A 17854-nucleotide genomic window follows, 5' to 3' on the forward strand; every position below is an offset into this window, starting at 1 on the left:
GGTTCCCTCCTCTCTGATGACTTTAGTTTGTGTGAAGTTGATATAAAACTAGCCAAGACAGGGCTGGAGCAGTGGCTCAGCAGTTAGGAGCACTGACTGCTCTTCCAGAGGTTCTGAGTTCAGTTCCCAGCAACCATATGGTGGCTCACAACCATCTGTAATGTGATCTAATGCCCCTTTCTGGTACTCAATGGTGTATCGTATACATAAAATAAATAAATAGATTTTTTTTTTGTTTTTTTTTTGTTTTTTTCGAGACAGGGTTTCTCTGTATAGCCCTGGCTGTCCTGGAACTCACTTTGTAGACCAGGCTGGCCTCGAACTCAGAAATCCGCCTGCCTCTGCCTCCCAAGTGCTGGGATTAAAGGCGTGAGACACTACTGCCCAGGTAATAAATAGATCTAAAAACAAAAAACAAAAACAAAAAAACCTAGCCAGGACAGCAATGCTCATGTCCAGAAATCAGCACAACAGCGTTCCTCCACATTCTCCACCTCTTCCCTTATTGCTCCCTCTTCCATGATATTCCATGAACGTTAGAGAAGAGGTTGGTGTCCTCATTCATTGTACGGCTGAGCACCCAGCACCACATATTCTCCGCACTTGTGCGTTGCTATCCACTGCAGAAACGGCTTCTCCGGCCAGGGCTGACGCATCATTTAAATCTATGGGTACAAATGTAAATCTTTAGAAGGCAGTTTGATGGCATCCCACCTAGGAGAACAATGTTAGTAGACTCCCTCCTAGGGCTCTGAGCTCTTCAGCTTTGGCCATGTTTACAGGCATGAATGTGCTTCTGTGCAGAAGGCCACACATTTAAACCCAAAGCAATTGGCTACCCCAATAATCTTGATGCCTTTATTGTACCCATTGGCAATGTTGCCAGGAAGGTTGGTGTAGCAGTGATCAGGGTAAAGTTGTTGATGACTTTTCGCCTCACGCAGCCTGTGTAGCATCTTCCAGCACTATGAAAGTTGGCCAGCAGGGAGGTTTTCAAGTCAGTCCCAGCTTGATTTTTGTAAGTCCTGCAGCCAGAGTATGTGGTGTCTTCAATAACAGGGCCTTGCATTCGGGTTGCGGTGGCAGCTAAGAACAGTGGCAGCTGGGCTGTGGATGGCAGGCAGGCCTTTAATTCCAGCACTCTGAAGGCACAGGCAGGCAGATCCCTACCATTTTGAAGCCAGCCTGGTCTACAGGACAAGTTCCAGGACAACCAAGGCTACACAGAGAAACCCTGTCTTGTCTTTTTTTTTTTTTTTTTTTTTTCCTTTTTTTTTTTTTTTTTTTTGGCTTTTCGAGACAGGGTTTCTCTGTATAGCCCTGGCTGTCCTGGAACTCACTTTGTAGACCAGGCTGGCCTCGAACTCAGAAATCTGCCTGCCTCTGCGCCACCACACCTGGCTCTGTCTTGAATTGAAAAACAAAACAAAAACAAACAAAAAGAGCAATGTAGTTTGGGGGGCTCTCGCTGGATGGGAGGTATCCCACATGTGGCACTGGGATATTCATTTAATAATGCATGTCTTCTTGAAGAAGCACTTTATACCCATGCAAAGCCCCTGTGTTCAAACTTTTTAAATTATATTTTAAGTGGCATACAAAACAGTAGCTTTCCAAAAGGGGCTTTGTTTGTTTTTTCATATATTCTTGGGCTTTTCTGTCTTTATTCTTATCTCAGTATTGCAAATTGAAGATATCAGTCAAAGGCAAAGCCATGGGTGATGAACCGAACCCAGTCCTTGGCTGCCACTCTGTCCCCATCCCATGCTGATAAACAAGACAGTTATTAAAAAGCCCACACAGCCATGTTTATAAACCTCGAGCTGAACATGCAGTACCGCTTGCTGTGCGGATGCCAGTCTCTTACACGTTTGCATTTCCAGAGCAATTAGTCTGCCACTTTTTGACATCTGATCAATTTTCTGATAATTAAAGTTTAAGAGGAATGGCTCTTTGTACTCAAGCTGTACGAAATAGCAAATGGATGAATTTCCCTTGTCACCAAAGCTCCTATCACCAAAACTTCTCATCAACTGGTAAGGATTTTCACGGAAATAGGGTATAGTTTTGCATACTTGTAATCCCAGCATTTAGAGCTCTCTCTCTCTCTCTCTCTCTCTCTCTCTCTCTCTCTCTCTCTCACACACACACACACACACACACGTATTTTACTGTAAGAGTCAGAGGCTGAGGAAGTTTGCTGTGAAACTGTGTCTCCTAGTAACATCAGAGGTTTCATCCATAAGGTCTCAGCAACACAATTGCCCACATATGAGCTGAACAAGTAACATACACATGCCAACGTGACCTGGGAAATTTCACAAGGCCTCAACCCTACACAAAGAACGACAGGCACCAAGAAATGCTGAGAGGAAAAACAGCCGTCAGGGGAGAGCACACTAGTTGGTTATCCAACACCCAAAGGTCAGCCCTGAACACATACATTCAAGTCACATTATACAGACTGAACAGATTATATTTAGGAATGTATAACCATATGCATATAACAACAATGCAAATGCTTTTTTCAGAGCTGGCCTTGAAATCACTATGTAGCCAAGGCTAACCTTGAACTCTTCTTCCTCATTCCTGCACTTCCCAAGTGTTTAATCAAAAAAAAGAGCCGGGGCCTAGCAAACACAGAAGTGGATGCTCACAGTCAGCTAATGGATGGATCATAGGGCTCCCAATGGAGGAGCTAGAGAAAGTATCCAAGGAGCTAAAGGGAACTGCAACCCTATAGGTGGAACAACATTATGAACTAACCAGTACCCCGGAGCTCTTGACTCTAGCTGCATATATATCAAAAGATGGCCTAGTCGGCCATCACTGGAAAGAGAGGCCCATTGGACTTGCAAACTTTATATGCCCCAGTACAGGGGAACACCAGGGCCAAAAAGGGGGAGTGGGTGGGCAGGGGAGTGGGGGTGGGAGGATATGGGGGACTTTTGGTATAGCATTGGAAATGTAAATGAGCTAAATACCTAATAAAAAATGGAAAAAAAAAAACAATAACAACAACAACAAAAAAAGAGCCATGAATTTGATAGAACAAGGAGAACGCTATGCAAGTGTTTTGAGGAAGGAATGGGAAGGGAAAAGTGCTGTATTTATATTATAATCACAAAAATAAGAGAAATACTAAAGGTTTTTGTTTTACACAGAAATTATTATAAATGGGTATCTCCAATTGTATTTTCTAGAGCATCTCCCTGTTTTAGGGAGTCTCATACATGTGCTGAAAACAAAATATGCCTGCTAGTTAAGGAAGCAATTTGACCATTCAGAGGAAAGGAAACATGAACGTTAAAGCTGCCCGCTGCAGGCCTTGGAGAGTCTTACAGGGTCTCCATAGCCACCCCCGACCCGCCCCCATGCTTGCCAGGACTGCTCCTTCATCATTGTTTTCCAATCAGCGAAGGAGCCTGTGGAAGCAGCACCCTGAGGACTCCTTGTTGAAGTACTCTCTCTCCCTGGCAGTCTCTGTTTTGTCTGGGACTCCCTCTGAGTTCACACATCTGGGCGCCCTCACAGCTACCCAGCATGGCTACCCAGCATGGCTACCCACCACTCTGGCAGACAGTTAGGAACCTATCTTAGAAACTTTTTTCTTTCCTTTCCTTTCCTTCCCTTCCCTCCCCCCTCCCTTTTTCTTTTCTTTTCTTTTCTTTTCTTTTCTTTTCTTTTCTTTTCTTTTCTCTTCTCTTCTCTTCTCTTCTCTTCTCTTCTTTCTTTCTTTCTTTCTTTCTTTTCTTTCTTTCTTTCTTTCTTTTTTTTTTTTTTTTTGTGATTTGGAATAATATGATACCTGAGGCCTGCCACCGGGCAGTTTTTGATAAGAGCTAGGACTCAAACAAGCTCAGATAGAGCCTAACCTAGAACAGGTTTTGATATAAACTTACCCCACACTAAATGATGCTGGATACATAAACTTGTCCGATGAAATGATACAAAATTTAGAACTTTGGGAATTGTCTCTAGGATCACAGGGCTGTGCTCCCAAGACACAGCTTCACTCCCCTCTGTGTTGATACAAGAGGACTTGAGACTCTGCAAGACCCTGGGCTTTTATGCCACTGTAGTTGGGCTCACACAGGGACCCCCTCAGTGCCATCTTCTCAGCCTGCCACAGCTAAAGGACTTTAGAGAAGACATGGGTCGAGCCTACAACCTTGAGAAGCGTGCTTACCAGAGACGATCCCCCCTCGTGGAACCCTGCGCTGCATTTCTGCCCAAACCACTGTTCTAAGATGGGAGACATGTCTGTTTAACTCTTATGTTAGTATGATATTATAAAGAATGTTTGTGTGAATAAATGAATATATTAGAAAGATAAGTCTTGTGTGTGAAGAACAAGCCTGCCTCCATTTTTTACATAAAAGCCATCTTTTTTTTTTTTTTTTTTTTTTTCTTTTTTTCTGAGACAGGGTTTCTCTGTGTAGCCCTGGAACTCACTCTGTAGACCAGGCTGGCCTCTAACTCTTGAAAGCCATCTTATAGTAAAGGCAAATTAGGCTCATTCGTGTTTATGATTGATCTGGGCTATGCCCCACCTGTAACCAGAACTCCCGAGGATTCCGGCCTGCCTGTTCCGGGAATGGCGAGCGTGTCTTTGTTTCAGGGCAGACTAACTTGTTATGCTGATGCTCTGCTCCTGTAACCCTGCCTATTTTGCCTGCCCCCCCCCCCCCCGCCCCTATTTGGAAACCTCCTACCCCTGAGCTATAAAAATCTTGTCTTCCTCACATCCAATGCTAACTTCTCAAAACCCACCTTAGGGAGAAAGCACCCTGTGTACCCGAGTAAAAAAAGCTTGCTTTAATTAATTTGGCAGATGGTCTTTCTCCTCCCTTCTCTGGGATTAACCTGTACACATCCTAACTGTGTGCACCCTGCAGCCCATTGTCTTGCTTCCTGCAGTGTAGGTCATCCCTTTCTGCCCACTCAAGGAAATGTATTTGAGGCATGGTGGGGCAGGCCTGTAATCCCAGCACCACAGAGGCTGGCGTTAGAAGATCAATAGAGTCTTAAGCCAGTCTGGGATATAGATGAAACTTTGTCTCAAAACAAACAAACAAGCAAACAGAAAACAAAAGCAAAAAACAAAACAACAAACTATCAATAGGGAGCTATCCTCAGGTGAGGGACTCTGGTATTCACAACACTTGTTCTATTTTTTGAAGGGACTGGGATTTTCTTTCTTTCTTTGTTTTTGTATGAGATAGGGTCTGTCTATGTAATTCTGTCTGGCCTGGAAGTCAATATATAGACCAGGCTGGGCTCAAACTCACTGAGATGCATCTGCCGCAGCTTTAAAGATGTGTGTCATCACACCCAGCTTTTTTATTTTATTTTATATTTTTTGAGATAGGATCTCACTAGGAAGGCTCTTGGGGATGTCGGGTGTTGGGAGCTGAGAGCAGAGCTCTGTTATTCTGGCTGTCCTGGAACTTGCTGTGTAGATGAGGATGGCTTCAAACTCAGAAATATCCTGCTTCCACCTCCCACTGGCTGGGATTAAGTTACCACTGCCCGCCCGCCCACCTGTAGGATTTGCCTCAGCCTGCAGCGGAAAGACAGGTTGAAAGGATACAAAACTAGAGATAAAGCGAACAGCTAGCAGTGACAGCCATACTGTGGAACTGAGAGTGAAATAAGAAAAAAATGGAAACTTGTGAGAGCTGATTAGAGAGACAGAAAGATTCAAGAGGGCAAATGGACAGATGAAGGTTGACTAAGAAGGAGGTGGGTGACAAGTCACAGGATCCCCGACTCCACTTTACACAGCATTGATGCAGCTGGAAGATATGAGAAGTTGGTTCTGGCAGTACAGGCCTGTAATTCCACCCCCTCCGGGTGCTGGAGCAAGGAGGATAGCAAGTCAGAAGCAATCTAGGCTGCAGAGCGAGTCAAAAGCAGAAAGAGGGCCCAGCCTGAGATCAGCTCTGGCTTTAGTCAAGCCCCAGTAGGGCAACTACAACAAAAAAGACTTAAAGGGGGAGGTGACTAAATTTTAACCCTTTCAGAAGGAGAACAATGAAATGTCTACACGTCACACAGTAGTTACACAGGAGAAGTGTTCAGCAGGGTTTCCAAAGCTCAGGAAAGAGATTTGATTTGAGGTTATCAGTGATAATGTGGGTGCTAAGAACTGACCTGGATCCTCTGCAAGAACGTCTCTTGCACAGAGCCATCACTTCAGGTCACACGCTGCTTTTTAAATCGTTTTAAGATTGTTTTATGCATATGTGTATTTTGCCTGCATGTTGTCTGTGCATTATGTGTGTCTGGTACCCACTGAAGCTAAAAGAAGAATGTTGGATCCCTGGAACTAGGATTACAGACAGTTGTGAGGTAATATGTAGGTACTGGGTCCTGGACCCTCCACATTGAACTCCAGTCCTCTGGAAGATCAGTCACTGCTCTTACCTGCTTTCCAATCACCCTTCTCCCAGTTATTAGGGTCTTAATACAGCGCCAGCTTAGCCTCATAATAGCTGGGTAATGTGAATAGCTTTGAACTCCTGATCCTCCTGCCTTTGCCACCCAAGAACTGGCTTTTAGGGGTGTATGGTACCACCCCTGGTTGACTATAGTTTTGCAAGACATTTTACTGTTTCTTTGGTCTAGCAACCCTTTATACATCTTATCTACTTATTTTTGGAGTTTTTCCAGCTAACCTGGAATATTTAGTTACATTGAGTAAATTCCTAAATTGACAGATAATTCTCGTTCACATTTTAATGAGATTTTGTAACACCCACCCTGCACCCACTCTAAGGTTTCTCTGTGTAGCCTTGGCTGTCCTGGAACTCAGTCCCTGTTGTAACCAGGGATCCATCTGACTCTGCCTCCCAAGTGCTGGGATTAAAGGGCATACACTACCATATCTCAAAATATTTGATATTCTAGAGGTGCTCAGGCAATCAAAGAGTTATTGGAACAGAAAAAATAAAAATTCTAATGATTACTCCTTCCACCAATTCACACAGATGCTGTGCTAGAAGAGAAGAGTAGGGAGATAAGAAAGAAAGGCTACACACACACACACACACACACACACACACACACACACACCCTGCAACACTGGGATGTTCATAACAAGGATTCCGTGTCTGACTGGTTCCTAGACCCAATGGGCTGGTTTTTAGGATCCTTTGGGTAGCCTCCAACACAGCACACTGCTTTGCTGATGGCTGTGTTATGGTAAGATCAGAACAGTTTCAATGGCCATGCCCTAGTCTGTCTCCAGTCCCCGATATCTAATTCACTTATAACACAATAACTAATTTGTTCTCCAGGCTTCTTCTCTTTCCCATCATCCCAATCACATTCCCGAGAAGTATCTTAAGAAGCAGTATGTGGGGACAGATGCCGGGGTTGGCCTTATAGCATGAAGGATGTGGATAAATACGCATTGTTTGTAAAATCTCAGTGTAGCCTGAGTCTGGAAGCTGCGCTTTCACTGATTGACCAACTACTCACTTATTTATTGCATGCATGTCAAAATCTCTGTAGCCCTTAATGACAACTGCAGATTATCCTAAGGAACTCATTTCTGCAGAACCTGGCAAGGGCTGTATTTGTTATCCATAAGTATAGTTTCATTGACATTTAGTCTAGGGCAAGTAAATGAGCCAATGAAGTGATTTATACATTTATTCAGCCCATTCCCTGATAGGAAGCTGAGCCATGCGCTGTGGCCATTGGGGCTGATTTATACCAGAAAAGTGCAGGAAAGAAAATGGAGGTTCTCTATGTCACTCGGCCTCTCCCAGCTCCTGCTACTATATAACAGGCATCCTTTTCCTTTAATTACCTTCTTCATGGCCTGAGAGCTTTGATGACTTGATTAAGTCTTGCGGTGCAGTTCCAGTCCCTACCCATCTGATTAATTAGCCCAAACCTTATTAACTTCCTAATTCTGATCAATAAGGTACTGGTGCTAAACTGTGCAAGGACAAACTAAGGAGGCAATTTTATTTCAAGACAGAGTCCCTCTGGTGTTTGTCTTTTATCTTACTTTTAAACTTCCGCTATAATCGGTCTGGTGAGGCGGAGGTCATTTTGTGGGGGTGGCACACTCTCTCTGACAACTGCTTCTCCCACCACAACTCTTCTACCTCATGATATGAATTTGGGTAAATTTGCTCTTATCCAAAGATAGATGCTGGTGGGGGTGAGGAGGACTGTCATTGCTAAGCAAAACCCGTAACAGCATGCATTCAAAGGCCAGCTGAGATCTTGCTCAAAACAAACAAACAAATAGGTAAATTCTAATAGTCACATTTTTGTTTGTCTCCAGAAACCCACGTAGAATGAAGTTCTCCAGCACTGAGAGACTTTCAATATTCTAGACCTGACCTCTCCAATGGAGCTACTTTAAATTCTAAGCTAGAATGGTGCACCCCTTCATCCCAGAACCTGGTAGTCCGAGTCAGGTGGAACTCTACAAGTTTGAGGCTAGCTTGGTCTACATAATGAGTTCCAGGCCAGTCAGAACAATATGGTGAAAACCTGCCTCAAAATAAAATAAAATTTAAAAAGTTGGGACATGCTGATATGTGCCTATAACCCTGGCAACCAGGATACTGGAGCCAAAGGACCAGGGGTTTAAAATGATTGATGATACATAGCAAGTAGTTCAAGGCCGGCCTGGAGTAGCTGAAACCTTGTCTAAATACAAGGAAATAAATTTGATGAACAGTGGTGATGCATGCTTTTAGTCCCATTACTCAGACCCAGAAAGCAGAGGCAGGTAGATGTCTGTGAGTTCAAAGCCAGCCTGATCTACAATGTGAGTTCCAGGATAGCCAAGGCTTCACCAGAGAAACCCTGTCTTGAAAAAACAAAACAAAGCAAAACAAAAAAGTAAATAAATTCTAGTAGGACTTCTTGTTTGTTTCTTGAGATAGGATCTTGGGTAGGTCACATTGGCCTCTAACCTCGATTATGCAATTTTCCTGTCTCTACTTCCAACACTAGGGCATTACAAATAAGTGCCATCATACTCGACTAATAGTCACATTTTATTTAGTTTTATTTACCTGTATAAGTACTTGTGTCTATGTATGTATGTACACTGTGTGTGTGCCCTTGGAGGCTGTATGTATGTATGTACACTGTGTATGTACACTATGTATGTATGTACACTGTGTGTGTGCCCTTGGAGGCTATATGTATGCATGTACACTGTGTATGTACACTATGTATGTATGTACACTGTGTGTGTGCCCTTGGAGGCTGTATGTATGTATGTACACTGTGTATGTACACTATATATGTATGTACACTGTGTGTGTGCCCTTGGAGGCTGTATGTATGTATGTACACTGTGTATGTACACTATGTATGTATGTACACTGTGTGTGTGCCCTTGGAGGCTGTATGTATGTATGTACACTGTGTATGTACACTATGTATGTATGTACACTGTGTGTGTTTAGTGCCCTTGGAGGCTGAAATAGTGTTGGAACCCCTGAAATTGGAGTTGCAGACAGTTGTGAGCTACCATATGGGTGCTGGGAATTGAACCTGAGTCTTTCACAAGAGAAGCACTTGCTCTTAACTGTTGAGTCCATCTATCCAACCCTTAATAGTCACATTTTAAAAGTTAAAAGCTTAAGATGGAGGTATAGCTAAGCTGCAGAACCCTTGCATAAGACCTGGGTTGAATCCATAGCCCCAAGATGATGGTGATGGTGCTGATGATGGTGATGTGGTGGTGATAGTGATGGTAGTGGTGGTTGTGGTAATGATTTCTTCTTATTATTATCTACTGAAATTAACTTAAATAGCATACTCTACACAATCCAAACCTAGCAAAAACTGGGCGTTGGTATGGTGCACGCCTTTAATCCCAGCACTTCGGAGGCAGAGGCAGGCAGATTTCTGAGTTCGAGGCCAGCCTGATCTACAAAGTGAGTTCCAGGACAGCCAGAGCTGCACAGAGAAACCCTGTCTCGAAAACCAAAAATCCAAAAAAAAAAAAAAAAAAAAAAAGCAACAACAGCAAAAAAAACTAGCAAAATTATTGTCATTGTAGTTAGTATACAACCTAAATAAAATTATTAATGAACATAAGTTAGTGTGCTTCTTTTCCCACAGAAAACCTTTGAAATGGGGGTATATATTTTATATTTTCAGCCCATCTAAATTGAGACTAGCCACATTTCTGAAACACCAGTTACTGGCTACCATACTAGGCAGACAGCTCCTGCTCGGGGCCTCAATCTGCCTTGAGTTTGTATCTGAGTCCCCGGGCCTCACCCCCAGAGCCTCTGATACAGGCTAAGTTTATTCAAGAGAACTGGCATTTCTTTGAACTTCTGCATGCTGTGTCTGGGGCTCTGCCTTGAGAGCCTGCCTGCACTGACTTCTCCCTATCTGCCCACTCACAACACTTGAACAAATGTGCCGCCTCCGTCCACTTAGTCGAGGACTTAATATTAGTTGTGTCTCTGTCACATTTGAAGTGGTTCCAGCTCTGACCATCTAATTTACCCCTAGACTATTTTGTTCTCTGTGGCTTCACCAAATGAGTAAAAAATATGTGTGACAGTATATGAAAAAACTAGGATTTTTTTTTTTTTTTTTTCCTGGGGAGAGGTAAGAAACCAGTCTTTACGGAGTTTGGCTGGCAACAGAAATTAGCTTCATTTTACAGCTAGCGTATCATAGTCAGCTTCTGCGTCAACAAATGGATTCCTGTGCCCAGAGACCAGTAAAGCGCTGTCTCCCCTGGGGAGTCTGCACAGCGTTTGCTTTAGGACATTAATGGATGCTCTAAGCAGCCCATGTTTTCTAACGCAATGACAGCTCAAGGTCACTCTCCGAAGATGAGCTGTGTTCGATATGGTGACTACAGAAAGCCGTGTGTGCCGCACAGACATTTCAGATGGTGCCCGTCATTCAAATCACTTCTTTTCTAATACTAACTGTAGTAGGAAATTTCATCCTAAGAGGCATTTTGAAAAGCAACAAATCAATTTCTAGTAAGAAGCCTTTTGTGGGCGTTAGCGTGAGTATTCAGACAGCACCCAGGGTTTGTTCAGAAAGCTAGAAAATTGAAGTACCTGTGTCTTTCTTTATTTTATTAAATAAAAAAAGTTAGCTTGGCAACGATCGTGCACACCTTTACACCCATCACGTGGGAGGCAGGCAGGCAGGCATATCTTTGTGAGTTCGAGGCCAGCCTGGTTTACAGAGTTCCAGGACAGCCAGAACTACATAGAGAAACCCTTTCTTGAAAAACAATTAAAAAAGCAAAAAAAAAAAAGGTTAAAGTGGCATGTCTTCCCAAAAATTAGGCCCCAAATCAAACTTTAAAAGTTATCATCTGTCTCCTACCATCAAATGTGTAAGCTAGGGCGTGGTAGCTCACGTCTTTAACCAAGCACTCCAGAGGTTGATAGACAAAGATTCCAAAGTCAGAGGCCAGGCAGTCTGGGTTACCCAGCAAGCTCTAGGCCAGCTGGGACTATAAGGACTTTGAACCTCTGTCTCCAAGGAAGGAAGGAAGGAAGGGAGGGGAGGAGGGAAGAGGGGAGAGAGGGAGAGAGGGAAGAGAAAGGGGAAGGGGAAAGGGAGGAGAGGGACAAGAAACAAAAGAAAGAAAGGAGGGAGGGAGGGAGGGAGGGAGGGGGAAGAGAGAGAGAGAGAGAGAGAGAGAGAGAGAGAGAGAGAGAGAAAACGAGAGAGAAATCAGCAAAGCAACCAAATTTCCGAACAAAATTCATTTTGTTTCATGTTTAGCCAAATTATTTTTATATGTTTGGTCTAGGGAAATGAATTGATCAATAAGGCTAAGGCTGAAGGATGCATATACTTCATCATGGAGGTTGTGATTTTTTTTTCTAAAATAAAAAGAAAAATAAGTGAAAAATGTACAATTTAAATTGGGAATTTAAATATGGTAAAGCCAGGCATAGTGGAAGCACGTTTTATCCTAGCACTTGGGATTCAGAGCCAGGTAGATCTCCTGTTAGTTCAAGGCCAGCCTGTTCTACTATATAGTTCCAGGATATCCAGGGCTATGTAGAGAGACCCTGTCTGAAAACACTAACTAAATATGTACTTTAGTCACAGTAAATTATAGACAGCATCTCCCAGATACTATAGAAGGCTCCACCACTGAGCTACATCTCCAGACCCATTGCACTATGGGAGCATGACAACTATACTAACAGAAATAAGTCACTTATACACAATAGAATTAATTGTGGGCTGGAGACGTAGCTCAGTTGGTAGAGCACTTACTTAGCATTCAGGAAGCTTTGGTTTGGTCCTCATAACCCATACTGGGTGTAGTAACTTGTACCTGTAGTCCCAGAACTCACTCAGGAGATGGAGGCCTTTCTATTCTGATATATAGAGAATTTGAGGCTAGTCTGAGGTACATGAGACCCTACCTCCAAATAATAGCAATAATATAATAGAAATAAATCTCTATGTAACTTGGAAATGTGTAACTGGTTTTATTCCTCTTTAAAGCTTGAACTAGTAAGTATGGATGGATTTGGGGGTCCTTTTTAACATTTATCTTGTTTTTTTTGTATGTCTGCCTGCACATAAATTTGTGTAGCACATGCATGGCTTGTGCCTGAGGAGGTCCCCTGGGACCACCGTTACAGACATCATGAGCTGTGTGTGGATGCTGGGAACCAAACCCAAGTCCTCCGCAGGAACAGCAAGTGCCTGTAACCACACAGAGCCTTCTTTCTGGCCCACATTTTGGGTTACTTAAATTTTGAGGGTGGAGTGGGGATTAATCACAGCCTTTTTCACACATGTGAGGCAACCCTCTGACCACTAAGTTACCCCAGGATAACAGAATCCTTTTATTTCTTTTCCAATAAGCTGCTGGGAAGTAGGGGATAGGGACATGGCTCAGCTGTCAACACTAACATGCTCGGGGGTCCTGGGTGTGATCAACAGTAACAGAGAGAGAGAGACAGAGACAGAGAGAGGCTGGAATAGGCTGCTCACCAGCACAATTATTAATGTATGCTTGTCACTCACTGTCTAGACACTATTACTCTAAGCTCTGTCTGCAGCCACTAAGCCTAGCTTTGCTTGACCTATGACTAGGTAAACTTTTATCATTGGAAGAATGAGAAGAACATGAAAACTGGATATAATATTTTTGAAACTATCTAATAGCCTTTTCAAGTGTGTGTGTGTGTGTGTGTGTGTGTGACCGCACCCACCTTTGCGTTATAGCAGCAGGTGTCCTAGGTGGCCAGAATATCGTGTCAGTTCCCCTAGAGCTGGGGTTTTATCTACTAGGGGATCAGGCTTAGAGTAAGTGGTAACAAAAACCATTCCAAGCCAGTGTGTGGCCCATGTGGAGACTACGGAAGGAGACTACGACTAGTTGGACGCCAGCCTAGGATCATGATCCTACCTCACAAGGAAAAGGAAACCGGGAGAAGAAAAAATAAAAGCCCATCTCCAAATGCTGCTGGTGGTCTGTAGTGCACCGCTGTGCTCTAGTAACTCAGACCTGTGGGGCAATCCTGCCAAATTCGCTCCTAGGAGCTTCTCTCTGAAGTCTGCCCTTGTTCTTGGAAAAACCGCTCCACCCACACATTCCAGTTCAAGGTCCAGGCATAGAGCAGCCCCCCCACCCCCACCCCCACCCCCGAGCTCGGTTGGATAGAGCTGGCCGCCTACTTTCTGGGGTGGCATGGAGGCTGTGTGGGCTGTGTTTTAAAGCAAATCTGGGTGTTTTAGGATGAGTAGTAAACAGAGAGCGAAGATGCCAGTCTTCTGCGTGAGCTGCGTGAGCTGCTGATGTGGAGAGGTCTACACAGCACATGCTAACCTGAAACAGGGAGCTTCAGCTCTCAAATGAGAAAAAAGAAGCAAGAGGGGAGTTTTGGAAGAAAGTCCGGTGCCTTCACTGCAGGGGCGGGTGTGTGCTTGGCGGTGTGAGGATCTCTAGCCACACCCTACGCTTAGCGTCCGGCCCTGGGTATCTATCCCTGGGAGGGCGGTGCCCTTCTCTTCTCACCAGCTCTTGTTGCTTTTGTTTCCTACTGCAGAGAACTCTCAAAAGGCAGCTTCCCCCACTTACCCCCTCCCTATCCCCCGCCAGGAATTAGTACCCACTCGACTCAGGAAACTATATCGGAATGGGAGAGAAACCAGGAGGGTAAATCACAAATACCCACCTTGACTGCCCTTGAGCTGAGCGCAGTAGTTCCGTCTACACACAGATGGGCTCCGGTCTTCAACCTCACCTTCTTGAGGTTCATTTACGATCTGGGAATGTAAAGCCATCCGGGTGTAAGCAAATGTTCTCATGGATGTTTAGAAGAGCTTTTTTGTGATATTCAAAACTGGAAGCTAATGAAGTGACGAACAGGCAGGGATTTTTAAATCGCTTTAATACTTCATGAAACCTATTTGACAAATATGAAGGGATTTTGTGGGGAGAATACTAACAAAGAACGGCAGACTTGTCATTGTCTCTAATCCTCTCTACTTGATAGGCTGAGGGGCTCGGAGGAACTGAATTTACAAGTTCCAGGCCAGCCTGGGCAACGTGAGCAATCTGGTGGGGCGGAGAAGAAACAGAAAATGGTCAGTATATATCAAACTCGGAGGGCGTTTACAAGTTTTAAAGAATGTAAATAAAAATTTTTAAGTAAAATAAAAAGAATTAGAGCCGGGTATGGAAGCACACACTTTTAATTCCAAAGCCCAGGAAACAAGGTGATTAGCGGAAAAGTTCTAAGCCAGCCTGGGCTACATACTGATTTCCTGACCCACCTCCGAAAAATAACGATGGCTCTTAAAAGCAAAGGGGAAGCTCCGGTAGGTAGTGAAATGCTTGTGGTAAGCACGGCATAAAGTCCACGTGGCTCACATACCGGATAATCTCAGCACACTACTACAAACAACCGGGCTTCAGACCTGTCCCAAAACACCCAGGGAGGGGAGGGAAAAACCGGGTAGTTCCCTTAAGATTTTGCAGCGTCCCAGCTCTCTGGCTTGGTGGAGGTAGAACCCAGGAGCTGCAGGGAGAGAGCTGTTTCTCTCGCCGCAAGGAGCACAGCTGGTCTGTTATCTCAGGGCCTGGCATCTGCCCTTCTTCAGGCTGCCCTTCTTCAGGCTGCACACGGAGGCCCGTGCGTGCTCTAAAGTGCGTTGAATTTGGGAATCGATCAGAAACTACAAGGCCAATTAAATGTCCTCCGACTTAGAGCTCTGATGAGGCCTGAAAGGTTCCAAATGGCCCCTTCGTCCCTAGGGGGCTTATCCATAGTGACCTTTCTTGTCCCCTATCCAGAAATCTTCCATGGCTCTGGAGAGGGCAACACAGCTGCCTCTTACCTGCAAGCCTGAGGCTTGTGGTGAGGTATGAGAGCCCACACCCTCGATAATTCCCACTGAAGACCAGAAAACTAAGGAGAGGAGAGCCCACGATGACTGTAGGTGCCCAGAACCCAGCTCTGAGAGGATGTTCTGACCATCTGCTGCCAGGAAGTTACGGTGTACTGTCCTGCACCCCTGAACTGGGACACTGTAATTCTGTCCCATCTGCTTGTTTGAAGACTGCTAATGACTAGGAAGAAAATCAAACAGACAAAACCACTCACAGTTCCTGAGTTTCTCATTCAAATGACCCTCAGCTTCTTCCTGCCTGCAAATTTCTAGAAAAACCAAAGAGCATGGCGTGGTGGCATATACCTTCACTTATTTACTTACTTGCTTTGGAGGGAAGACAGGATCTCACCTGGAACTCACTATGTTGATCTTGCTGGATTCGAACTCCACCCACCTCTGCCTCTTAAGTGCTGCCGTTAAAGGCATTCACCACTACACCCATCTTTTAAAAGATTTGAATTTTATTTTATTTTTTTATTTTTATTTTTGGTTTTTCGAAACAGGGTTTCTCTGTGTCACCCTGGCTGTCCTAGAACTCACTTTGTAGACCAGGCTGGCCTCGAACTCAGAAATCCACCTGCCTCTGCCTCCCAAGTGCTGGGATTAAAGGCGTGCGCCATCACGTCCGGCTGAATTTTATTTTTAATTAAATGTGTGTTTGTGTATTTGTACACCTGAAGAGGGTATCGGATCTTCCCCCCCAAAGAAACAGAATGACAAGTCCAGTTCAGAACTGGAATCTCAGAAAATCCTGAGCTACCTCACCTCACTTCTGAGTCACCTTGGGAGTGACTAGTCTCAGGGACATCCTAAATCTTCCACAGCAAACCTGGTCCAGCCAATCACCGTGGTCCAGCTGTGCAAGTCACAGAGGACTGTGGCCGTTTGAATTATATTTTGAGTGATCAGTGGGGGACAGAGGGAGGATGAGGAGAAGCAGGCAATTTTTCCTATAAGGAGCCCACAGTTCAGTGAAGATCTACTTTCAACAATTTAGCCAGGCAGGGTGTGGTGGCACATGTCTTTAATCCCAGCACTCAGGAGTCTGAGGCAGGGGGATCACATTGAGCTCAAATTCTAGGTCTGCCAGAAACCCTGTCTCAAAACAATAAACAGGAAACTTAGCTAGTTGTAGCAGCTCACACTCATAATCCCCAGCATTTCAGAGACTGAGGCAGGAGGATCAGAGTGAGTCCTAGTGTGAGTCTTCTACTTAAAGGGGGGTGGGTGGGAGGGGGACAGGGAATGAAAAATGATATGTTTGTTTCCTAAGAACATACTTAGAAAAAAATCTTAGTGCACTCTTAAGTAAATATCAAGTGCTTTACATGACATGGATAATTTGAATCTGTTGGGAATGAGAAAAAATTCCACTCTATCATAGCAGGTAAGCCCATTTCTGTCCATCAGCTTCTTGGCCATTTGTTTTTGTTTGTTTGTTTGTTTGGGTTTTTTTTTTTTTTTTTTTTTTTTGAGACAGGGTTTCTCTGTAGCCCTGGCTGTCCTGGAACTCACTTTGTAGACCAGGCTGGCCTCGAACTCAGAAATCTGCCTGCCTCTGCTTCCCAAGTGCTGGGATTAAAGGTGTGCGCCACCACTGCCTGGCTTCTTGGCCATTTGTAAGCTAATCATTAATTGAATTAACACTAAACCCAGGGAATGCTGGTGGCAGCGTTAAGCACAAAATCACTAATATGTACAGTAGCCAAATTCATAGACTTTCCTTGGGTGCTCTAAAGAGTGCAGCTTTTCAATCACATCAGAACGTGGAGACAGGCTGGGCCCAGCGCTGGTGATGAGGCCTGGATCCAGTGTGTGGGTGAGAGGCTGAGACCCATTTGCTTTAGCAAAGATTGCTATCGAATGAAACCTTTTATCATATAAGCGTATGATCCCATGTGGTTACGAGCCCAGAGCTACCTCAGAGGAGCCCTCTCACCCCCACCTCCATGGCTCTTAGGGAATCGATTACAGGTACCATGTCATCGGTGGTTATCAGCTCTCCAAGAAGAAAGGTACAGCTGAAATGAAAACTGACAGGTAGCCACTTAGAGAGGGGCTATGGTAAACACTCTGAAAAATAGGGGAGTGCCCAGGCCTCAGAGTACAGGCTTGTAGGAAAAGGACCTAGGAGCCCCAGCTATGCACTCTCTTTGGGACCACAGAACTCAGTGGCTTGTGCACTTCTACATTTACGTGTCACATTAAATAAATATTCAGAAACATTCTTAAGGTTCATAGGGATGGCTAGAGAAATGGCTCGGTTGTTAAGAGTGCTCGCTGTACTTGTAGAGGGCCGGAGTTTGATTCCCAGCATCCGCATCAGGTGGCTCAGAAACCACCTGTAACTCCAGCGCCAGGGGATCCAAGGCCCTCCTTTGAGCTCTTGGTCACATCCTATGCATACACACACCCCTACACGCATACACATAAGCCAAAATGACAAAGATAAACTTTACAA

At 44.4% G+C, this 17854-nt stretch overlaps 1 long non-coding RNA gene across 1 annotated transcript; it reads right to left on the reverse strand.

Moving 5' to 3' along the window:
• Positions 1-536: 536 nt before the first annotated feature.
• On the reverse strand, positions 537-14808 carry Gm39592. The gene is made up of 3 exons (XR_865187.1): positions 14776-14808; positions 14175-14265; positions 537-665 (listed from the first exon to the last, which is right to left on the reverse strand). It is a non-coding gene; the product is annotated as a predicted gene, 39592 (long non-coding RNA).
• Between the last annotated feature and the right edge of the window lie 3046 nt (positions 14809-17854).

This window comes from Mus musculus, chromosome 1 (genome assembly GCF_000001635.26).
Source record: "Mus musculus strain C57BL/6J chromosome 1, GRCm38.p6 C57BL/6J".
Taxonomy (NCBI): Eukaryota; Metazoa; Chordata; class Mammalia; order Rodentia; family Muridae; genus Mus; species Mus musculus.